We start from the raw sequence: 10,225 nt of genomic DNA, 5'->3' as shown, positions 1-10,225 counted from the left end.
ACACCTCAAGTTAGACTCGCCACAGGTGTTTAGGTAGGTGTTTGGTTCATTGTTCAAGTAAGGCTCGCCACGCCTGATAGAAGCGTTCGCCACAGCTTTCTTGAGTCAGATGTGTGGCGTGCTTTTTCTCCGCCTCCGCCACAAAATGCTCGCCTCCTACTCCGCGGACAGTCGGACACGGTTGGCCCCAACGACGCGGAACCAGTTGCACGCGTTGGCTGGGAGCGCAAGCGCGGCTGCCGGGAAGGGGCTAGCAGGAGAGCGCTGCCGGGAGGGCACGCAGCGCCGCAGCGGGCTGGAGGACAGGCGGCAAGCAAGAAGGATGGGAGGGCGGTGGCCGGTGGGAGAAGCGCGCATCTACCGTAAGCTGCAAGCACCGGCCACATTGCGATGTTGGGTTTTAACTGGACTCCTATCTGAGCTGTGAGCTCTACTGGTGGCCGACCATGGCGGATGGAAGGCCATGGCTCAAAGCCGCATCGGCTGCCTAAAAAATTTCACATGTAAGTGGCTTCCTCCGTGAACAATCCTATACTCGGTAACACCCTCAGTGTTACTTAGGGAATCATTTACTAAACAGGTCATGAACATCATACTTAAGTGATATTGCATGTGGTGTGATGAACAGGTAAAGCATTGTAACTTAAACGAACCGTAAAAACATAAAACGAAAAGTTAGTTCACGATTTATAAAGTTAGCAAGTAAGGGTGTTAACTAATTTTTATTAAGCAAAAATGCTATAAAACATGTCCGTGACACTCAAATAAAGTTTGAATTGTGAACATTGTAGAAGGCAATGGAATACTTGGTGTTGATAAATAATATTGTTAAGTACTATTTTCGGTAGCTTAGAAATGCAACTAGAAATAGAAATTCATTCACTACTTAGAAAAATTTCATAAACTTTTGGTAGGCTAGACATTGCTATGTTTGGTAATTTTTATAAGGAAATTGAGTTAAGGAATAGTAAAGTATTATGGCTTGTTTTAGTAGCCTAATGGACCCCCTAAGGTGTAGCGTAGTTGGTTTGGGGATTGGAGCAATTGGTTAGAGGTTTCGAACGCTTTAAAAACCGTGCACAACACATTCTCGACCGACTTCTCAGTCTGTGCGCGGTCACCGGGCCCGCTGCCCCGATGTCGCGGTGTCGGCGCGTGCACGTGCATGCGTGGCCACGCTCTGGCCAGCCGCTGCTACCGTAGGCTGCCTGCTCGGGTGCGCCAGCTAGCCATCAATGCGAGCCGCCGCGCCCTGGCCCCCTACGCCTGGCTGCCCACCGCGCTATGACGTTGCTGCTGTCGTCCCATCACCGCGCTGCACGCCTAGTTGCTTCACTGTGCCTCGCTGCCACTGCACCGCCATGTGCTCCTGCACCGCATCGTTGCTGCCTTGCTGCCGTGCACGTGGGATGCCGCCCTGTGGCGCCGTTGGCCCACCATTAATGGCGCTACGGTGCGCGGGCCAGCGCCAGCCATGGCCGCTTGCGCTCGTCGCTTGCGCCTGGTGTGTGTACCCCGGTTGTGCGCCCGTGTCCTGCCAAAGAGCACCAGCCGCGTCACTGCTCGCCACTGTTTCCACCGCTGTGCCCTCCCCTGCTTCCCGTCGCGGTCACGTTGTGACCCCGGTGAGCCAGAGCGCGGGAGCTTGCCTTAAATCTCACATGCTCGTGTCTCCGCCTAGGCGTCCCTGTGCCAACTGTCCCCACCCCACCTTGAATTGCATCATGGCGTGCTCCAATTTGGAGTTTTCCCTTCGCCGTGCCATTAAGGCCGGGTTCGGCCGTGGACGAGGGCAATCACTCTCCGTACCATCCCACGCCCAGCCAACTACGGCATGAGCTTCGCCTCCACCTCCACCTCCACTGCACCTTGCGTGCCTCACTTGCACCTCTACTGCCTCGCTGGTGCTGCTGATGCGGTCCGCGTCGTCGTGAAGCGTCGCCGCCTCCCGCCTGGCCGCACGTGGCCAGTCTTGCTTGGGGTATCTCCGACCGAACCATCACTGCAGCCGTGACCAGGCTAAGCTAGTGATGCTCTCGTGCTAGCCAGTAGCTGCACGGTGGTCTAGGGTGGCCGGTACAGTCGTGCCACCGTCTCATACGGCCGCTCACCGTGGCTGTCACTCCCGCAAGCTCCGTCGCTACCGTAGCTTCGGCTAGTGTAGGCGCTAGGGCTATAGGTGCGGGCCGGCCCGCTAACGGGGCCAGGGCGGGTCTCGATTGGTCGGTGTGGCCGTCCAATGCCGCGTCTGCCGCGCCGACGCGCGTAGGGGTGGCCAGGGACCTAGCCATGGTAAAGGCGATAGATTGCAGGGTCCTATTCGCATAGTCTCTCTCTCGGGAAATAGTGTCATAGACTATGGGTTGATTCGGTCTTAACGTGGGGGCATTTTTGCGAAGTTGGCAGCGCGCGCGGGTCTCCCCATTGTGGGCCACCTCGTGGTGGGTCGCGTTCGCGCAGGCCACTGCGGTGGTGGGCCACGGAGTGGAATTCCTTTTTCTTTTTACTAAAAAATAGGAATAGACTTTATATTTTATATTCTGAGCTGAACTTTGAAAATTAATATCAATTCACCTAGGTGTCCAAAAATTGTGAAATAAATTTTGTTGAGTTCCTAAAAATGTTGTCTATCTACTGGTATGATTAGAGTATGTAGGTCTGAGTTGAGGCTAAGGCTTATTAATTCATTTAAGAATGTTTAGAATTATTTAGATTAATATTGTAGAAATTTTTGTGGCAAATTGGTAAAAGCTTTGACCATAAAATTTTTATAGTAGGTTCATTATATTATTATGTGCTCACTGTAATTTTTGTAGCCTTAGAATAGATTGAGAAATATGGTAGCTAAGTACTCCTTGTTTTAGTATATATATTAAATCGGTAATAAAAATAAGGATGCCTTTAGTTGCTAAGATAATGCTTGAAAGGTTTCATACCTGTTTAGTGGGAATAATAGGTAACTTAGTATCTTAGTCATTAGAGTTAGCTTAGTAGCTTGGTAGATGTATTTTTATTTTAAGAGATGTTGTTGCCATATTACTAAGTATTGCATCATCATTTCATGCATGTAGAGAACGAGTTGGTAGAGTTCGTGACCACGGGCGAGCAGGAGTACGAGGAGGTGATCGAGGAGTACGAGGAGGAGATCTTCGTAATAGAAGGAGCCTTGGAGCCACCGATGACTGACATAATTGACCACCTATCTGCCCAAGGTAAGCCCTAGTGCATAACCCTTATTTTGAATAATCACTAGATATATATATATATATATATATATATATATATATATATATGATGTGTATTTACGTTACAGGCTTATTGTTGAAACTACATGCATAGATATACCTATCTATGAGTCCTACTAGCTTAGGTCGAGTAGCTGCCATGCTTAGGTTTTTCGGTAGCATGAGTAACATGCCGTTACTCACAGTGGGTGATTATTATTACTGCTCTCATAATAAAATGGTGAAAGGAAAATGAAGACCGGGCAGGGATATGGTACGGGTATTGGTGGGTGTAATAGGTTGTGTCCCGCGACCAACGGGCATAGCTTGGTTACATTGTTTTCTCTGTCCGTGTCGGTTAAGGACCGTCCATTGCTGTGGATGGTAGTCAGGTCATAGACTTATTATCCTGAGCATATAGTTGCTTATGAGAGCGGGAAGGTTTGTCATTTTCTTGTCATGGGTTCCAGCTCTTTCGGACTGACTGATTGGAGGTCTAAGCACCGCACTAAGTCCAGGACTCAGGAGCGGGGGCTTTGAGTCCAAGTTTGGATGGTGACCTAGACCCCATGACAGTAGAGTGGTAGGTTTCTCTTGCTTGTGCTTGGGGTACAAGCGGGGCGTGTGTTTCGGGGTACCTAACTGGGATACATTGGTTCGTGAATCGCCGCGTGATGCGGTACGACAAGACTATGATCTAGCACCGTAGTAAGAACTAGAAGATGAAGGATGATGAAATGATCTGATTGCTCAACCCATGCTTGGAAGTAGAACAGTTGCTTACCTAGAATGGCTAGATAATGAACCAATCATGACTGCTAATAAAATGAACACATAAGGATTCACGATTAGTAATGCTTTCCGCTAAAAGAAAACCTACAAGCCATAAAGCCTATCATATCCTTTAGAGTCAGGAAACTATTCCCACTAGTCGGGTAAGTCTTGCGAGTACATTGTGTACTTAGGGTTTATTTACCCTTGTTGTAGGTGCAGCTTAAAGATGGCTTTTGAGTGGAGGATTTTTCTGGTGGGCACAGATGGATCCTTGTATCTTATCGCTAGATGTTTATTTTAATTCCATTGTTTAATTTCCGCACTCTAAACTCTGATATTGTAATAATTTATTTCCAAGAACTCTTGTTGTATGAAATGGACTAAGTATTATAAGCTCATTCTCATTATTGGATCCTGGATGAAAAATATGGATTATTCGGGTTCTCCCTTGGGGTGTGCCCGACAAAACTGCCGATGTAACTCCCTTCCTGGGCACTTAGTGTCTAGCGGAAGACGAGCACCTCCGTGAGTGTGTTACTTCATGCGGTTCTACCACAGGTGGTATTAGAGCCAATAATGAGCTACGAGTTTTATAACTCTTTTCAAAAACCTAAAATTTGACCAACAAAAGTTTTGCGAAAAAGTAGGATGCGATAAATTATGTAAATAATTATAAGCCCTAGCAATATGGTCTATCTAGGATAGTGGCACTGGTTTTATCTAATTAGTTTTTTGCAGGTACACTAACTTACGTTGCGTAGATTCGACTAGTATGCGGTAATGAGTGTACGATGTGCCAAAAGTTTTCGAATGCCGCTATATTCTGTCTTGAGTGAACGTATAGGCCGATGCATGCATCATGATAAGAGAATCTTGTTTAAATTAACCTTCCTCACACGTATAACTTTGATTAGTAAATTGGTAAGATAACTAAAAAGAACGCTGTAGAAAAACCTCATTATTTCTCTAAGTCTCCTGACCCCACTTTGGAGGAGTTATCCCTAATGGTTGGTTCTTATCTGTTTATAGATGAACCTAAGGCACTACTACACAAACTTTAATGGAGGCGGGCATTTTTGATTTTTCGCGGCGGGCAAAGCCGTCCGCCGCGGCCTAGAGGCCACGGTAAATCGTGGCTTAACCGCGGCGGGCGGCTTTGCCCGCTGCGGTTAACCGATTTACCACGGCGGGCGGTGTAACGTGCCCGCCGCGGTAAATATACTTTTACCACGGCGGTCACGTTGAACCGCCCGCCGCGGTAAATTATTTTACCGCGGCAGACACGGTACAGCGCCCGCCGCGGTTATGTTCGTTAGCCGTGGCGGGCATTATTATTTGCCCGCCTCGGTAAATTATTTCCTGAATTAAAAAAAATACAGCAGGCATATAATTAAATTCAAATTCAAATTCAAATCACATCCATATTTCAAAGATTAAACTTAAAAAGTATGCAGGCATTACACATGAGATAATATACATATATATACATTCACTTAGTCGTTCTTGTCATCGTTAATTCATTACATTTACATATTAAAGTCGTTATACATGCCCTAAGGAGTAATCTTGTGGACGCATCATCGTGGGCCATTTCCTCAGCCTCTCGTACTCTGGTAAAATCGCTAGCTGGCTGTTCTCATTGAAGAATGTGCTCCCTTCAAGCACGCATTTGTCTAAGACAAACTTACATATGTCCGCCTTTGTCTGCTTGAAGGAGTGTTGGGTGCTCTGCACGTCTCTCTACCAGTTCAATCCATTCTTGAGCACCCTCCAACTGCTGCTGTACTGCTTGCACTCTCTCAGGTACTCACAGACGTAGAAGCCACAGGTTTGTGATCCTACCGGTTGTTTGGCACACTGCATGATCGATACACAAGCATTAGAATACAGACATTAGAACGCTTATGAACAGAAAGCACAATTAAACCTTTCAAATACTTACCGGAAAGTTGCGTCTGATTTTGATGCGGTTCTTATGCTTAGCCTTAAAATTCTCTGTTCTTCGATCATAGCATTCAGGATCCTTCACGTACTCCTTATAAGCGCTATATGAAATATACTAGTATTAGGCAGGGCATTAGAACGCATAAGAGAAGACAGTTCAGTCACTTACACTCTGAGGCAATCTTCAAAGGCCTTGTACCCTTTTAAGTTTGGCATTCTCAACGAATCAAATACGCAGGCCCTGCCATCTTGAGGGTAGATGATAAATGCAACCCAGTGACCCTCGAGGCCTTGGCTGCGCCATTGAAACAAAATACAGGTTACAATGAGAAATAATAATACTAGCTAGCTACCCACTTATCTCTACAGGCATGTCTTCGACTTACCCAAAGTGGTAGGCAGCTACGATACACCCATTTCTCCTGATCTTCTTCATTGCTCCTAGTATGTACCTTGAAATGTTCAACTTCTCATTGTCCATCAGTTTCTTCCTATGCGCCTCTCTCTGTCGCTTGGTCAAGTCTTTCATGGTTGGATGATTGTCATCTAGGTGGTAACCAATGATGACTCTTTGAGCAATATGCATTGGAGATAGATAGATAACATCAAGTTTTAGTTCCTTGGATATATAGGCCATCAACCTGCAAGGACAAGCCATCGTGGCATATAAAAGTAGTCTTGACCGATTCAAAGGCAGGTGATATGTGAAACTCGCAATTCATCACTTACATAGAGAACAAGGTGACTTGGGTGATGTCAAGGTCTTGTTCCCGTAGTAGTCTGTACATGTCATGGAAGTCCACGGGGAGTTCTACATCGTTGCCGGGCAAGTGGAAGTACTCCGCCACAACCTTGACTAGAAAACCATGTAGGTCAGCTTTTGCCGCTTCCATGTACCAGAGATGAAACCTCCTTGTCTCCCACCTTTCCTCGTCGACGAGCTAGGCCTTGGTTATCATGAACTTCCCATGCTCGTAATGGCCGGGGCAGTCATCCAATTCAGGAAATAGATGGAAAGGTGATCTCGGCCTGGGATAGAAATGTTAGTACCATATTATGACAAAGAAAAGTTATTAGCAAATTATGCACGCCGCTACCATACCTTTCGAACTCAAGTGAGTATGTGAGATGCCCTTGGTCGCCTTTAGTCTTCGCCGGCGGTGGAGGACAGTGGCTTGTGCTCGCAATGGCAGCAGGCGGTGTCTTTGCCCCCGGTTCCTCCGTGCCTCCCGGTCCTTTGCTTGTGCCCTTAGATGGACTATCGGGAGGTGGAGGTGGACTTGTTGTTGGAGGAGGAGAACGAGGGTGAGGGCTTGTGCCTCGGGGTGACTTCCTTCCCTTGTCATCCCCGCCATTGCCTTCGTCATCGCCATCGCCGTGATCCAGATCATCGGGGGGACAAGATCCAGCAACGGATGGTTGTGATGCTGGTGTCACCATCGGCGTAGAAGTCGGCGTCGAGAGAATGATCTCTATGTTGTCCTTGTTCCACAGGACTTCGGAACCAATGGCAGCTCCAAGGATCGTTACCCCTTGTGCAGTTGGATATTCCATTTCAAATTCTTCGTATTGGGTCGCATACCATGTAAGTATCACGGTAGCATAGTTGGCAGGGATCTAGTCTTGGTTGAAATCTTTGATATCTTCTTTGGGGTGCATGTAACCCTCACCCACGGTCAACTTTTTCGCCCTGCCGAACGGGATGTTGAGGTTGACGCGCATGGGTTGCCGGATGTCGTCGATGGGGTGCCTTGGGCGATCCTCGATCATCGGCAGTGGCTGCCCTTGTGTCTGCCCTTGTGGAACTTGTGGCACAGCCACGCCAGCCTAGCGAAGCATCTATGACCTCATCGACACCATATCTGGGTCATTGCTCGTGAAGGCTTCTTTTATGGACCGACTGATCATTTCGGCCACGCCTTGATCATAGCCCTTTTGAAAGATGCCCTCCTTGTACCTCTGCCTTGACCGGTATGTGGTAGCGTCGGATTGCCATGACTCCACTGAGTTCCAGCTCATCTTCGACGACATGCCACGGATGCGGCCACGGTGCTCGGGGGTTCCCAGCGCTAGGGTCAGCAAGTCCTGGACCCTGCGAACCTCGAAGCTGTCCTTGGATTTAGCAGCCTCGATGAGAGCCCTCTCCACCTCCTCGAACTTTGGCTCATTGAACTTGCTTGCACCCTCCTTGAGCTTCTTCGGCTTGTGGGCATAAATGAAGTCCTTAGCCCTCAAGTCTACACCGTCGTACGGATCGGGAAGCCCGGCGGCAGCTCTAGCCCTTTCTTCCTCCCGCCACTAGGGCCTCTTACCAGCAAACCCAGTCATGCCCAAGTGGTGGGGGTGCAGGTTCTTCTTCGCGAGTGCGCTGAACTTGGCGCTCTTTGCCTTTGCTTCTTCTGTTGTTCTTTGTTTGCAGAACTCTTCCCAGTGATGTTCCTTCACCATAGTGTATTTTACATAGGGTGACTTGCCTAGCTTCAGGTAGTACCTGGTCAGCATGGACTTGAAGTTTCTAAAGGCTCTTCCTGCCACGTGCATGACCCACTCCCTACACTTGTCCAGATCGGCGTCCTCGGGATAATGGAAGCTCCTCGTCACCTCACCCTAGATATGTGTCTTGTAGTCGACCGGGACATTGTTCCACTCCGCCCAAGTGATCTCCACCTTGTCCTTGACTATACATGCCACCTGGTTGCTGAACTTGGCAAGGACCGTGGGTGGCGACAACGGGTTTCCCTCTGGTCCCACCTCATGGATCACATGGACTTCGCCGTAGATTTCCCTCCGGTGCCTCCTGTGTTCCCCCCTTCTCAGCTTTGTCCTCTGACCACTAGACTTGCCTGAAGTGGTTGGAGATGGAGCAGGGGGTTCTTTGTCACTGACTTGTTCCTCCTCGAAATTCAATTCTCGAGGCACCACCGGCATCTGTTCAGGGTTTGGAGACCGCGCACTTTCAACTTCGTCGTCCCTCGGTTGGTAGGTCGGGTCATCATCGTCCTCTGTATGACGTTTCTTTGTTGGCCTCGGGGTCACGGACACTTGGCTCTCGAGGCTAGTTGATGATGATGCACTAGGGGTAGGGTCACGCCATTCGCTTATTGGTTCCTCCGCCATTGGAAAGCTACAATGAATACATATTTCAGTTGTATAGACACAGTTATAGAGTAGTAAAGTAGAGTAGTACTAGAGTAGTAAAGTAGTAGTAGTTGGCTCAGATTTGCCCCATTGTCATCACATCGCTTTTAAACTGGTTTCTTGTATCTGGTATACAAGCCATCCTAGTTTAGCGGGGGGCACTCGATCATCATCACCGCTGCCTCAGCATAAAAGGGTTCACATCATTGCATATGCCACTGCCTCAGCAATAAGTTTAAAAGTTCATCATTGCATATGCCAAAAAAGGAACCAGCCCCATTAAATAAAAACCTTTCACAAATGAAAAACAGGAGCAGCAGTAGTAGAATAGTAGTATAGGAGGGAGTAGAGGAGTAGAGGAGGAGGGAGTAGTAGTAGGCAGTAGTAGTAGTATACTAGTAGTAGTATACTACTAGAAAGTAGTAGGCAGTAGTAGTAGTATACTAGTAGTAGTACAGGAGGGAGTAGAGGTAGGCAGTAGTAGTAGTATACTAGTAGTAAAGGAGGGAGTGACCAATTCATCTCAAAATTCTCACAAATTATATCAAATTTGGCAAAATTGCAGCAGAGTGACCAATTCATCTCAAAATTCTCCCAAATTTAGCTCAGAATTAGTTTAAAGGCAAGGTGCATCATAGGCAGTGGCATATGCTCAGAATTTTGTCATAAATTTCTTTGGCATCATAGGCAGCAAAAAGAATTGAATTCAAATGCTACGGTTCACCAAAAGAATCATAGATCAGTAGTATAGCAGTTCAAAATTCACCAAGTGTAGTATAGCAGTTCAGTTGAATTCAGAGTAGCAGCAGCAGTAGTAAGACAACAGTGGTAGAGAGAAATAGGTAATACAAGTACAATTTTGCATCAAGCACTAGAGTACCAGTAAGGGGATAAGTAGTAGCTAGCCATCTCAAAAAACTTTCACAAATCAAAAAATTTGCATCAAGCTATAGAGTGTAGGCAGTAGACAGTAGAGTGTAGGTAGTAGAGTGTAGGCAGTGGATTAATGGGTATCATGGCAATTGGCAATGCCAAACTGCCAATGACAAGCAAGAGAGGCAAATGCCAAAAAAGTTCATCATTGCATATGCCAAAAAAGGAACTAGCCCCATTAAATAAAAACCTTTCACAAATCAAAAACAGGA

The sequence above is a fragment of the Miscanthus floridulus genome, chromosome 6, assembly GCF_019320115.1.
Source record: "Miscanthus floridulus cultivar M001 chromosome 6, ASM1932011v1, whole genome shotgun sequence".
NCBI lineage: Eukaryota > Viridiplantae > Streptophyta > Magnoliopsida > Poales > Poaceae > Miscanthus > Miscanthus floridulus.
The sequence above is the reverse complement of the archived record's forward strand: the minus strand, read 5'-3'. Positions refer to the sequence as shown.